The sequence below is a fragment of the Pseudonaja textilis genome, chromosome 14, assembly GCF_049901715.1.
Source record: "Pseudonaja textilis isolate UNSWEBS1 chromosome 14, rPseTex1.2, whole genome shotgun sequence".
NCBI lineage: Eukaryota > Metazoa > Chordata > Lepidosauria > Squamata > Elapidae > Pseudonaja > Pseudonaja textilis.
In genome coordinates, this window is record NC_142003.1 from 11446231 (window position 1) to 11461207 (window position 14977).

The following is a 14977-nucleotide window of genomic DNA, read 5'->3' on the forward strand; positions in this document are numbered from 1 at the left end:
AACAAAGCCAAAGAATTTGCAAAGCTACATCAGATGCCTCATTAGGAGACTGGAGATGCAACCCAAGGTGGACCCATGGTGACCTCTGAAGTTCAGGTACCATAGATACCTTTCCTGAGGATGGCAACTTAATTGAATCCCAGCGGGTGAGGTACACAGGGAGCAGCAAAAGAAAACATTGCCAGATCAGCTCCTCCCAGATGGGTTGAAGCCCATCAACTCTCATTTTGGTTGGGGTGGGAGAGGGTCCACCAATAGACCCAACTTCATTCTGCTAGGTCACCCCTCCCACTGATGCATTAATATAGGCAGTTGAATTCCTGCCAATGTATGTGTTATATAAACAAATCATTTTTTTCTGTACCGTTACCTAGATCCACAATATTCAAAACAAACAGGTCAGATCTGATTCAAATCCCCCTCTGAACAGAAAATCCCTGGGGGCTCTGTACCAGTTCCTCTCTCTAGTCTCCTTAGCAAACTAGTTCTAAAAATGTTGCTGCAAAAACTACATGGAAACCTGTCTAGTGATCAGGCATCATCTGACTCAAAAAAACCCTCCAATTCTCAGTTTCAGGGATTGCGATCATGGCAAATATCTGTAGCTCAGCTGTAGAATGAGGGTGGAAGTTGTGGGTGAAGCCCCACCAGACTCCACTCTCATTTCTGGGATGCATGTTGAGGGTATTTAGATTCCTTTTCCTATCTGCACAGCTCTATCAGATCACTTGTCACATACCCTACATGTAACTGGGTCATTTGTGGATCAGTGCACTGTGGGAACCTCAGAACAGGATTAATCGACCCAATTACCACTAGGACATTACGTTTAGCCCTGAACAGACCCCTCATCCATTAAACTAATTGCCACACCTGAACCCTCCGTTTAACCCAGGCTTCCCATTTTGGAGACTGAGAGGGGAGTCTCAAGATAACCTGGCCTATGATTTGGGGGTTTTTCACACCCTTCCTGAGCCACATCGGTGGATGCAAGCAGAAAAGGGTAGAAGTTGACTAAAAGAACAAAGACCCCTTCAAGCTGAGCTCAGGAATATAAGGTAGCTTTCTTGCAGCAGTACAGAAGTGGCCGGCTAGCCCCTTCTCCCTGGATGTTTTCCCCACCCCTGGGGTTTCCCAGAGGTCCCCAATCTAAATACCAACTGGGTTTTTAGCTTCTTCAAAATTAGCAAGGGACACCAAAGTCTTGCAATTTACTAGGTAGATGTTAAGACCCTTCCCTTAAATCTCTCCACAATGTCTTGGTCCCTAGTGGTTCTATTGTGAAGGGTTTATTTCCATTTTGATATGAAAAAAGGGGAGGAGTAAAAAGTGACCACCTCTCAATGTCCTTCATGATGATTAGAGACTTGGTTGTCCTGAAGCATCGCTGCCAGCCCAGTGTTGAGATACCTGGCTAGAAGAAGCTGGGAAGAAGCTTCTGATTGTGGAGACTGGCCAAATGAGAAGATTAGGGTGAGACTCAGGTGGCTCCAAGGATGCCTTGCCTGCCGTCAAGTCTTGCCATGAAAGAAACCTTGTGAAACACAGCCCTGAAATGAAACAATCCCTCTTGGACATCTGTGCAGCAGGAAAAATGTCCTCAGCATCCAGATGAAGCTCCTGGTATGAGGTGGGCAGCACCTTCTGGCACCCTACCCTCATTCAGGGAAGCCTCCGTACTGGCATCATTTGGAAGGAGCAGGTTCAAAGTCCCCCTCCCTTTGCCTTGATGTTTAAAGGATTGAAAAGCAAGGGGGAATGGGAGGAGAAAACCTCCATGGAGCTTTTGGAAGAAACGTCCATCTGGATTCAGTTCTAAGTGGGAAGAAAGACACTGGCGATTGCTTGGAAAGATGGTTTAATGGTGGACAGCAGGACCACATGATTTGAGGTCCTAGGCAAAAGAAGCACATGGGTGAGAGAGGGAGAGAGATTCATAACCTCTGTTGAGCTTGGAACTTGCCTCCTGTTCCTGTGGCAAGAAATGTATCCTGGTTGGTTGTCAGACTCCCATGGGGCCACACAAGGGTAACTTTGTAGGTTGTCTTGAGTCCCAAGCTTGGTTTAATCTTGCTGGGTGGTGTAATGAAGGGGCTTTGGGCAATTCCTATTATGACTGAATGGCTTTGTCTTGGTTTGGATCTTGAGTGAGGGCTAATCCCATCACCCTGGAGCTGAAGGTCTTTTGACTTGCAGATAGCATGGCTCAGTCTTTCTGGGGCTATTAACAAAGGTGGGGCTGCTTTCCAAGAGCACTTTTCTCCTTTTCTCATCCAGGGAGGTGTAATATTCTTCCTTTTTAATATTTCCTACAATGTTTCATTCTTCTAGGAGAAGGGTGGGTGCTAACTTTCTACAGAGCAAAGTGTTCTTCTCCTATCCTTAAGGCTCCCAACCGCCCCCAGTCCCCACATTTGGACATGTGAATAGGAGGGATCTCTCCTCATCTAGCATCCCTACTTTTAATGTGGCAAGCTAAATCAGCTAAAATTGCTCTGCAAGTTAATGGTGGGAAGGAGAGCAGAAAGTTTCTAAAGGTCGCAGAGATTTGATCATTTGGCCAGGCAATTTAGAAACCTAAACAATGATTGCTGGTTGTTCAGTTCTGCCCCAAAAGGCCCGGAGCAGATAGGTGAACATTAGAGAGGCAAAAAGGCGTCTGCCCACCTTCCCCATCCAGCCTTGTTCGCACAGCAGCTGGCAAATGCCTTTTCCCGGGAGAACACCATATGACCATGGAATAAGTCAGATAATGGATTCAAAATACAAGATTATCAGACTGTTTGACATCAATTGCACCTTTTCCAAACAATTATCAGGGGGATTGGAGGGTTTTAATGGCAAAGTGACGTCAGGGGAAGGTTCTTGGATTTTTCAGGGATGAGCCAATGAAGGACTACAGGAGTAACTCTGATGGGAGGGGATTTGGACAGCTGCCACCCAGGCAACAAAAGAAAATGGGCTGCATCCAGCTGGGAGCCACTAAGAGTTTTCCCTTCCCCCTTAATCTGACCATTTTTACATGGAAAATGTGGTTGTAATGGAAACAACAGCTTTGAAATGGCAGCCGGGCTTCTTTTGGCACTGACCCTTCTCCAGTTGCTAAACTTAGGACAAACTCTGCTATCCAGCTTCCATTTATTTGAAATTGAATAGCTTCTACGCAGAGGAGCCAAATCTAAGTGACTTCAGGCTAACATCGTGGCTTCATTCTCACAATCAGGTGATGAATATCACTTACGGTGGAATTTCTCAGCCTTGGCAACTTGAGGAGGTGTGACCTTCAACTCCCAAAATTTCCCAGCAGGGAGTTGAAGTCCACAAATCTTCAAGCTGCCAAGGATGAGAAATACTGAATTAAGGTTTTTCTGATTCTAACATTTCAAGCATCCAGAACAGCTTGTGCCAGATAATATCTTTGTTACTAGCAAAAAAATTATTCTGAGTGCACCATATACTCAAAACCTCATTTTTTATTAAAAAAAATTATCTCCCAAATTAGCTAAGCACAATTTAACCTGGTTTGTTGGACAAGCACCAGTCCCCCATTGCCAGCTCATGCCCTGAACTGAGCCTCCCCAGCTCTGACCCCTCAGCTGGAACTGAGCACTTCTCTGGCTTGTCCTTCCTGGTGTCCTGAATTCCAGATATTAAGGCTGCAAAAGGGAATACGGCATTTTTCTTCTCCTTCTGAAGGGAATGGAGCCCTGCTGGGGTTAAATGCGGTTCCTTCCTTTGGGAGTGAACCCTCCATCAGTCTTTTTAATCATCAGGAAGCCTTAATCCTAAAAGTGCTTTTGACAAGACAGAGCAGAGCTGTCTCAGGCCAGAAAGTTTGCAGAAATCATTTATTCCTTCTTCCACAAATTCTACTGAGAGGGACAACAAAGTCAATGCAACAAAACAGGTAACGTTTCAGTGGCAAGGGTTATGCTCTAATCAAAGTGCTTGAATTGTTATTTCAAAGCCCCCTTTTTCTGTGTGATTGTTATAAATTTCAGTTTGATCTCCCCCACCCATAACCACCTATTTCATTTCACTAGTGACTTGTTTCTGCTTGGCAGGGATGTGTGATCTGAAGAGAAGGAACTGGAGCTTTCACATCAAGGGCAGCAACACCCCCTCTTGCACCCCAAGGGCTGCGGCTGCCACAGGCATGGACCACTTTTAATATGCATTCCTAACTTTTACAGTTGTTTTTGGTAAGTATTTTCTTTTTGAGTGAAGACTGATGCAAACTATGAATTAAGCACTTCTGTTTTCTCTATACTGCCTGTTACTTCTTTGCCAACTCCTTCCATTAGTGGATGATGGACTTTGGGTTTTTTTCTTGTTTTTTTATATGTGGAAACTTTTTAAAATTGTTTTTGACATTTGTTGCAAGTCTTACTTCGTTCAAAGCTTTAGCCTTCCTAACTTCAGCTTTGCAAGTTTGGGCTATTTGTTTCATCCCTCCTTCTATTTGTTTGTACTTTCCCCCCCCCCCTCTCAGTTGGTCTTTATGCAACCATGCTGGTGGGGGGGTGTTTCTTGGTTTTTTTTAAAAGTAAAATTGAACTTAATTGGGCTTTTATAATTGTATTTTTCAGAGTTTAATCAAAGTTACCTGACTGTGCAACATAGGATTGATTGGACCAAAGTCCTATGTAGCTCAGCATCCAGTTTCCCAAACCATGACAGAAAATGAGGACATAAGACTGGAACAAACACCTGGTCATCTTGTTCAGAGCAAGGACTTTTCTTTATATGAAATTCCTCTCAGCCATTCTACATCTCCCCTTTTTAAAAAATGTTGCCCTTAGCCAGAAGGAAAACCAATTCCAGCAAGTGTGCTCCAGGTCTCACACATTGATGTCTGTTCCATTAGAATCAGGAAGAAATTGACAGGAATCTATACCTGAAACCATCCTCTGGTTTCTGTGATTAGCAACAGAAAATCAACCTATATCACTTCAGGTAAGGATGGAACCGAACGCTGATCTCTTTGGAGGAAAGTATCTGGTTGCTTAGGCCAACAGTTTTCCTATGAACAAAATGGCCCATGGGTTCTGGAAGCTAGTTCTTCCACAGAAAAGCGTGTCAGGAACTTTCCAGGTGGATATGCAGAGTCCCACCTAAGATTTTTCACCAATTGGAATGTCGGGGTGACAGCCAAGAGACGGCCATCCTCTCCCACAATAGGGTGGCTACTGAAAATATTCACCCTACAATTCCAGTTTCTGGGCTAAAACAGAAAGCAACCAAGGCCCTTGTCAGAACAGAACCAGCTTTCTGTGAAGAATTTGATCGAAGGACTGTGGAGGCTGCTCCCTGGAGACCAGGCTGGTGCCACAATTAAGAGTAACGAAGGATTCTGTGCCACTAGATGGCAGTAGAGTCTCTCGGGCCACAAGCACAGAGGAGACTGTATGGCCCAGACTCTTCCCCCCCTCCAGATGACAAGAATAAACTTCTGAAAGCTGGGTACTTCAAAAGGAATTCTTTATTGAAAAGGAAGATATCCAGGCAATGTTCAAAGGAGAGTCTAATATGCCTCCGGGCCTGCAGCTTAGATAAAGGGAGTTAGAACCCCTCCCCTTAGTCCGGTGTGGATTTTGTCAACACAGAGAAGCAACAACATGTTAATTCCCCCACTTTTTTTTCTGGGGCCATAGTTGAGAAGAGATTCCCGGGAAGTTTCTTTTGGAACTGGACTTTTTATGGCCCCTCCTCCTCTTGCTATCTCTCCAAGAGGTGACAAGTTTCCAGGCATCTGGGCTCCAGTCTCCAGTTGTATATCATGTGCAGGTTATACAGATTCAATACAAGACTTAAGATATTCAGGTTACATCAAAAAGGATTACTTGTACCAACTCCCCCCTTCTTCTTCCATTGAAGAATGGCAGATACATGGATCTGACAGAGACGTTCTTAGACAAGGGCTGGATCCAGAGTTCCAGTGGAGCAGCCGCCTGAGCAGAACAACCTGCTCCAGAAGGTTTCTTAGAGAAAAACAGAGGAGACCGAGACCCTAAATCCCCAGAGCAAGCTATAAAGGGACCCCACCAATTCTAGTTTAGCAAGCTCCCAGACAGAGCCAGCAAAATTCAGGGGAAAGTTGCATGTTTTCAGAAATGGTTTTTTTTTTTAATGTTTAAGCAAAAAAGCATACTCGCCAACATTTTGTTTCTGCTCCATCCTTGGACAGCTGGGGGGTGCAAGGGGCATAAATCCATTCTTGTCTATTTCAGCTAACATTTCACAACTTCTTTCTTTTTCTTTTTTTGTAAGTTTTATTTGAGTTTTCACAAAAAGAAAATAAATACAAGTAAAACATCTTTTTTGAAAGCAGCATAATCCCGGGTTACATCTCTTCATACAGACACAAATTCAAGTTCATGCTCATTTTTATATTCCATTCCATATCTTATTACTATTCTACATTTTCTACATAGCTTCTCCCCTCTTTTAACTTTCTTAATTTTATTTTATTTATTTCATCTCAATTCAAATCATTGTAGTTATATTCTTTGTCTGTCCTGTTTCAACTGTCTACTATCTTTTCTCATTAAACAAAATTTCTCCTGTAATCACTGATTGGAGTATGATGCCTTTATATCTTTCACCTAAAATTATAACACTTAATATAATACATAACTTCCATTCGGATTCTGCTTGACACATTCTAAAACTACACATTGTATTCTTGAAAAAAGAAAAAAAATTGTACATGTATAATATAATTAAAACAACAATCTGTTCCAATTCAATTCTATCATTAATATTAATATTCATTTAGATCTTAACATTTTGCACATTACTTTTCAAATAAATATCATACTTCTATAGGAACAATTATAAACTTTCCATAGTTAATTCCCCCCCTTCACTTATATTTTATAAAACATTGACTAATTAAAATGTTCCCGTTCCTTCCTAATTCAATTTTCTCATTTATTTCATTTATTTTATTCACAAACATTTCCCCAAACCACACCAACTACTTTATCCCTTTTTAATCATATGTTGTTTCCAATTTTCTAAAATTACTTCTATTACAAATATAACAATACAATCTTATGTACCTTCACAGAATCCCTTTTTCAGTTAGATTTTCACCCATTATCTCTAAATAGGTCCTGTTTCTTTACATCTTGCTCCAAACCTTTGTAATTTCTCTTCCTTTCCTTCTTCCCTCTCTTCTTCTCTCTCCCCTTTTTACCCCTGTCTCTCCACCTCCATTTCCCTCTTCTGTATTCCCCTTTTCTGTTGCTTTCCAAAATTATATCCACTTTTCAAATTATTTTTCCCTTCTTTGGCTGTTTTTTTAGGTCTTAAATTCTCCATTCTCTTTCCCCCCTTTCCCCTTTCTTCCCCACATAGAGTTACTTGTTCATTAAAGATGGCTTCCTCTTTGTCCCAGTCTTGTTTTGCAGTCTTTTCTTGTTGTTTCTCGTAGTTGCAGATCTCCATTTCTAAGAATTGAAAGACGAAGCCAAAAGAGCCCTTCCCTTCTTGTGAATCTTCTTTGTATTTTTTAAGTTCCGTTTTCAATTCATCCAGAAGTGATGCCATTGTAAAAAAAATTAAACAACAACCCAATTGATTTTAGTTATTCAAATATAATAACCAAAAATCCAAAAGCCACCAGACAGTCCAAATACACACAGCTATTTCTTTTTACACTTTCCTTTTTTTCCACTTTCTCTTCCTGGGGTTACTATTTAGTTGCAAAGTCTCAGTTAAAATATATCTTTTAGAAGTCTTGTTGAAGTTTTACTTTAGATTCTTTTGAAGTCCAGGCAGTCTCCTCCCTCCAGATCCTGCCCTTATTCTTTTCCTCTCCCTTCCTGCTTATAAAAGAAAAAGGTTTTAATGTCCAGAGATCTTTATTGTCCCTTTGGCATTTAATTATATTTTCAGCTTAGTTGCCTATTGATGCCAAGGCAGATTTTTCCAATTTCTTATTCCGATCTCTCAATTGTCAATGTAAGGAAGGAGAGAGAAGAAAAAAAACCTTTCCCTTTTCACTTTCTTTCGCTGCTTCCGACCTTCTTTGGGAGCGATGTTATCTTTTGTAAAATTTAAATTCCAGGGTACCTTAATTGTTGTTTTTTTAGCTTAACCCAGTCAGCCAAAACTTTCACTTCTTTCTTCCTCCTGCACTTTCTTTTCCAGTTGAGTTCTTCTTTGAGGCAGCCATTTCTGACCGCCGCTCCTACTGCCTTCGGGAAAGGGAGTTTGGCCAGCTGAGGAGGAGAGATGCGGCTCTCCTCAACCCTGCTGGCAGTCTCCCCCTTCTTCACCACCTCTATGGGGTGGCTTAGCCCCAAAGCCAGCCGGCTCGGGGCGCTCCAGCGGCGAGCCCAGGCAGAAACCGCGCATGATCACGGATTCCTGTCTGTCACCGAAGCCCTTCAAACCGGAAGTCCCACATCTTCTTTCTTGATTCCATCCAGTGATGTGGAGATGTAAGTTGTGGGAAGACAGCCGTTAATTTAAGGAGGTATCAGAACGCGGACAAAGTTAACAACATTTCAATCTCCCCTCTCAGTGATTGTTTGGGGAAATGAGACTTTAATCACACCATTAAGATTACTGAATTCACATAGAGTACATTAAAAGATTTCAAACTATCTCAAAAGGTCTTGAGAATGGGCTTCTAACATATGACAAAAGGTCATCTGCCTCACATGCCACTTGCACCTGCATAATCAAACTCTTTGCCTCCTCCTGTGCCCAAGTCCTGCATCAATCCAGTTATACTGGGCACGGGATGAAGGGAGGTCCAGCTCAGGAAAGCTGCTCCCTTTTAATGAATTTATTAATTGGAAAAGGTGTCCCCAGACTCCTTCTGAAGTGGCAGCCCAGGCCTTCTCCGCATTGAGAAGAAGCTCTGCCACCAAGCAGCATCGTCAACATTCCTGGGCTGGTGCATTTCCACCAACTGAGACGTTTCACAAAGATTGGGGGTTTTCCAATAATTAGATTATTAGCAAGACAAACAACACAGACTTTGCTTATGCCATTAATTGTGCCTCTAGAACAGACTTCCCATTCAACATGTGAGGGTTTTTTTGATGCTGCCCTCCAAAAGTAGATAAGCATCTGGGGGAAGGGGACATTTGGTGCCACCAGGTGGTGTTGTAGCCCTGCAACTCTCACTGGTTCCAGCCAGTATGACCAGGAGAATTTGGGAATTATGGACCATATCCCTCTTCACCGATGTTCCCACCTTTGCTGAAGATATGCAAGAAGTTAGATGGTCAGCTGTCTGGAAGCTTACAGCTGCATTTTGTTTTGTGAATTTTGAGTTCCCTGTCCCCAGCATATGTTATACACAGAGGTACAGAATAAATAGCAAGAATGGAGACGTCTCCTTTCCTATTAACAAAGCCTCAGCCCCACAGAACTTGATGTGTGGTTGCTATAAAAAAAAATAACGTATCCCATGCTTGGATTCATTAGGAGGGATGCTGAAAATAAAACGACCAATAGTTATAGACTCATAAAATTCTATGGTAATATTTATTATTCTGGAGTTCACACCTGAAATCAGTCATGATAGCTGTGTATTTCCTATAGTTTAGCTTGCTAAAGCGAACAAGAGCACATTTGCCTGCGTGAATTGCCTGGATACAACTATTGAATAGAACTGGGGGCTAAATTTATTTATATCCCTCTTTTATTTTTTTTATAAACAACACAAAGTGGCAAACATTCCTAATAGTCTTCCTGTTTTCCCCATAACACCCTATGAGGTGAGTTGGATTGCCCTAAATTACCAAGCCTAGAACTCACTGCCCGCTGGTTCCTAGCCCATTAAGCCAAATTGGCTTTCAATATTTATTGGGATTACAGAATTATACAATTAACAGCATATGAATATGAGCCACCACTTTATCCAGCATTGCTTATGGCTCTAACCAGGGGTCCCCAAACATGGCAACTTTTAAGACTTGTGGACTTCAACTCCCAGAATTCTCCAGCCAGCATAAGTCCACAAGTCTTAAAGTTGCCACGTTTGGAGACCTCTGCTCTAAACCAAGTTTGTATTTTATGGGTTAAATGATCATAAAGTGTTATAAACCATATGATAGAATATGACTTTTGACAAATTCAGCACTTCAACCCAGGTACTTTTAAAAGTCACAGCATCTTTTTTTAGTTTTGTTTAGTCAGTAGTTTGCAATAACATTTCCTTTTTTTTATTATAGTCTATTTTTTGGAGGTAAGCCCTACTGAATTCAATGGGACTTACCATCTAGCATAATGTCATGACTGGAATGATATTGAAACAAGAACTTTTGTGTTTATTTATTAGCAACTGGCAAATTGAGGACTAATTATGTTCTGAAGAATTTGAAATACTACTGTTTTGCAGTCTTTGGGATGGTAAAACAAAAGTACTGCCATGAGATTTTTTTGAATCTTAATTCCAACATCCACAATACTTTTTTAGATTGCTCAGGAAATTATAAATGAAGAACAGATTTTAATCTGAATATTTCAAGCCTATATTTGTATCAGAATAACAGAATTGCACATCTTTGTCCAAACCCAAGTGTGCATTTGCATCAATACTTGCACCATGCATCATGGCTAAAATGACAGGAAAAGGTAACAAAGAATCTGATCTGAACGACATTCAAAGTCACTGCACAGATCAGTCGTAACAGATGAACCATAGGTTAACCTGTATTTAGAGAGGAATGCTCAAAGGGATTTGTTCTTATGGCTTATTTATCTCAGCTGGCTCCCAGAATCATTTGAATGCAGACTTGGTGGGGGGGGTGGGGAATGGCAGGGTTTTAAGCTATGGAGCTTGGCTCTCTCTGAGCCTCTGAGAATAAACACAGGAAGAAGCCAAGTGCAAATTTGCATCTCAACCACTCCCATTTTCACACATTCACACCCATAACAATGTAGAAGACTAAATGGGAAGGAAGGGGTGAGCTTTTGAGCCAACATGGATTTTGAGTTTTAAAATTTTCAGAATTTAAAAAGTAATGTCATTTGACAAGCTGCTCCCAAGATACTTTACAAATTGAAGGGCTGTTGACAAACTGGGACTAGATGTAATTTATTAAGTGGCCTATGTATGAGATAGCCATAGCTATCACTAAGCTATTGTGGAAACATGCTCCAGAATGTCCAGTGATTGCAATTGTAGGTATGGAAAAGTCCCAAAGGTGCTTTTCTTTTAAAGACACTTTGCTTCTCATCCAAGAAGCTTCTTCAACTCTGACAGGATAAACATTCTCTGAAAAAGCTTCTTGAATTAGAAGCAAAACATCTTCAAAAGAAAAACAAAGCCTCCTGAAAAAGCACCTTTGAGACAGCCATGACCTGGATGATGGAGAATCTGTACAGACTTTTAAGCATGGAAAATGTTAATATCAGTCACTGATTCAGCCATCAAAACACTGTAGTTCATAGTTCATTTGTATGTAACAAATGGATGCTTTAGATTTATATTTAAAAATTAAATAGGATGAAAGATAATACAAGACAACCACAAAGCTTTGAAAACAGATATTCCATTGGAAAAAAAAAAATACCTTAGAGGTGCAATGCTTTGCTTGCACTGACTTTTTTTTTTAATGCAATTTACAAAGTCTGGGATGCTTTTGAAAACATGAAATGTGAAGGTGGATGCTTAGTGGTAATTTGCAGCAACATCATGGCAAAGGGAAGCAGCAACCCAAACCTCCAACAGGCAGGTCCAGAGTCCTCTTCATTGTACTCATTGCCAACCAGGTGCCCTCCTCTTTGTCCAAGGGACAGATAGATCCCCCCAGTCCCACCGAAGGCCACAGGAAACTGCATTCCCAGTTCCCCATGACCTGTCAGAATCATAGGGTGGGGAGGGACCTTGGGAGTCTTCTAGCCCAACACCCTGTCCAAGGCAGGAGACACTCTGGATGAATGGTGGAAACCCTGTTCTGTCAGGAAATGTCTTGGTTCCAGGCTGGATCTCTCTTTCATGAGCTTCCGCCCATGGCTGCTTCCTGTCCTGCCCACAGGTGCCTTGGAGAACAAGTTGAGCCCATCTTCTTTGTGGCTGCTCCTCCTGTCCCCCCACGCTTCCTCTTTGATGGGGTAGACATACCTCCCTCACCAGCCATCAGGTGATTTATCTTCCTTGCTTTTCTCTGCACTCTTTTCTCGGGTCTCAGCAACTTTTGTTTGCCTCCTGGTATCCAGAACGGTTTTTAGTATTCCAAGCATGGTTTCACCAGTGGCACTATCACATTTTTCTTTATACTGTGGTGACCAGAACTGGATGCAGTGCAGTACTCCAAGTGTGATCTTAGCAAAGCAATATAAAGCGGCATTAACATTTCATACTGATCTCGATTCTATCCCTTAATGCAGGCGAGCATCGTTTGTAGCCTTTACCCTGCTGGCTCATGGTTGACGGTTCCTCCACTAGGACTCCCAAGATCCCTCTCACGTTTATTGCTGGAGTTGGGCCGCTTTCGCCCAATCTGCACCTGGACCTTTGGGTTTTGCCTGCATTCGGGATGCTACTTTTCTCCCGTCTAAACCGCGCCTTGCTCGGCAGGGTCCAAGGCTGAAGACTGCCAAGATCCTTCTGAATCCCACCCGGCTCGCGGCGTCATCTGCAAATCTGACGGGCTCCCCTTCTGTCCTCTCGCCTGGATCGATCCGCCCTGCCCGCTTCCCTCCACTTAGACCAGGGCTCCCCAACCTTGGCCGCCTTAAGGCTGGTGGACTTCAACGCCCAGCATTCCGGAGCTAACATGACTGGAGGAAGAATCCTGGGAGATGAAGGCCACCAGCCTTAAGGCGGCCAAGGTGAGGGCCCCTGACTTGGACTGAGCCCCGGCGCCATCCCAGCCTCGTGTCCGGAGCTCTCTGCGAGACGTCGGCACGGCAGCAAACCGGCCCAGACCCCGCCAGCCGCCCAGAGGCGCCGGGTCGCCCTTCTGAAACCTCGGCGGGACCTCCGGCCACCAGGGGCGACCTTGCGGCTGCCAGAAACGGAGCAGGCCCGGCTGCAAGCCTCCAGCTCGCCCGGGAAACCGAGAGCTCCGAAGCCTCCGCCCCTGACAGTCCAGAAGCGCAGCCGCGGGGCCTTCGCGCTTGAAGAGCGTCACTTCCGGCGCCGGCAGCCGTCCCTATCTAGCTATCGCCGACCTTCCTCTCTATGATCCCGTGCTGCCCGCCGAAGACTAGAGATAAGAAAAATGGAGAGAAGCGCCGCCGTGGTCGCGGGAGCTTCCGGGTCTGTGCGGCTCCACGTCTGGCCGCGCGCGAGTTCGGCGTTGCGGCGGCTCCGAGTCCTCGTCAAGCCATGGTTTGTTTAGAGCAGGTTTCCGAGATGGAGCAATGCAGGAAGAGAGAGGAGCGCCAGCTGCGGACTCCAGTCTTTCTGGCTGCTGCCGAGTCCCTCCGCCCAAGCCCGGGAACCCAACCACGCTCGTCGGCCGCGGTTCCTGGCTCCCACCCCGCTGCGAGGCCTCTGCGTGAGGGCGCGGCTCTCGGGCAACGGCCAGGCAGCCTCCGAAGGTAGCGAGGGGGGGTCGCACGGGGCCTTTCTCCTACCAGGCAGCCTCTCTCGGTGGCGCCCTGAGGCGAGCCACGGCGCTCCACGGCGCCCTGATTTCCTGCCGGCGTCCCCCGGTCAACGGGCCAGCCGGGCGGAGGCCAGCCGCCACTCCCGCCGGTGCTCCCAAGGAGCCTCCCCGAGCGCCCCGGGGTTTCTGCCGCCCGGCAGGGAGCCGGGACTCCTGGCATCGCAAGCAGGGAGAGCCGGTGAAGGGAGCCCGCTTAGCCATCCCGGTTTCGAGAGGGCGGCCCTGGACGAGCTAAGGGGGAAAGGCGGGAGGATGGAAATCCTGAGGAGAGACACTTTTCAGGGAGACTCCGAGAAATAACAGCGGGCCAGACACGAGCGAGTCTCCCCCTTCTAGCCCCCGAGCCACTCGGGGTGACATGGCCCCGTTTCAGGCCCTTGGAGCCAGGGGTTTGTTCACGATGGCTGCCGCCTCGGACTCGCCTCCTTCCCAGCCTGGATTCTGACAGTCCGTTGGGGAAGCCAGATTTGCTTATTGGCCGTTTTATTCACTTAACGGCAGTGTTTTGCTTAACAATGATGGCAAATAGAATCAAATGCAAAACGCAGCTCCCTTGACCGTCATGCTCAGCAGTGGGAATTCTCGTTTTCCCTCCGGTTACAGATCGGAGAGATGAGGTGGACGAAGGTTGTCACCTACCTCACAACCAGAGACCCCAGGATCATACCTCACATTGCATGTGGTGGTGGTGGTGAAGGATAAAAAAAACCACAATTCAAAAAGTGTGTCTAAGTATATATTACTATTTTCCACTTCCATAAATCCCAGTGCCTTTCAGTGGTTCTGCTGTTTTTCAATAATATGTGAGAAATAGAAGAAAATCATGTTCTTCTGAACAAGATGTCAAGACCTGTTTTTGACAGCACAGATGAATTGTAACCTTCATTTGCAATAGGACTTGGCTTGGTGGTCATGTTATTGGCTGGGTGTGGCCAACTCAACATCACTCACATCAAGGCACGCATCTCCACGCCTGGCCTTTCATGACTGTGGGGATGCTGCAACTGTCGTAAGTGTGAAAAACAGTCATAAGTCACTTTTTTCAGTGCCATTGTAACTTTGAAGGGTCACTCCACACAAGCAAAGTACCAGCAAAGGAGGGGGGGGAAATTCCAGACACATTCCAGAGACAGGAAGTCTAGTCCTGCCAAGAATGTAATAAGGGTTAACGGAGAGGCAGTTTCTGTAAGCAACACCAGAATGTTTCCTTCCTGCCTTCCTTACAGGATTAGGCCAGTAATTTCTTCTAACAACCAGTTCTCCAAACTACTTAGAATGTTAACAACTGGTTCTAGAGAATAGGTGTGAACCTGTAGAATCCCACCCCTGGATCCAGTGTTACATTCAAGACCTTGAGAGATCATTCTAGGTCATGGATACTCACTTTCCCACAT

The 14977-nt window shown here is 44.5% G+C and overlaps 1 long non-coding RNA gene across 1 annotated transcript; it reads left to right on the forward strand.

The window, feature by feature from the left end:
* The first annotated feature begins 8 nt into the window (after positions 1-8).
* Positions 9-2617, forward strand: LOC148124691 (uncharacterized). Its single transcript, XR_015739538.1, has 2 exons — positions 9-96; positions 1364-2617. It is a non-coding gene; the product is annotated as an uncharacterized LOC148124691 (long non-coding RNA).
* The last annotated feature ends 12360 nt before the right edge of the window (positions 2618-14977 follow it).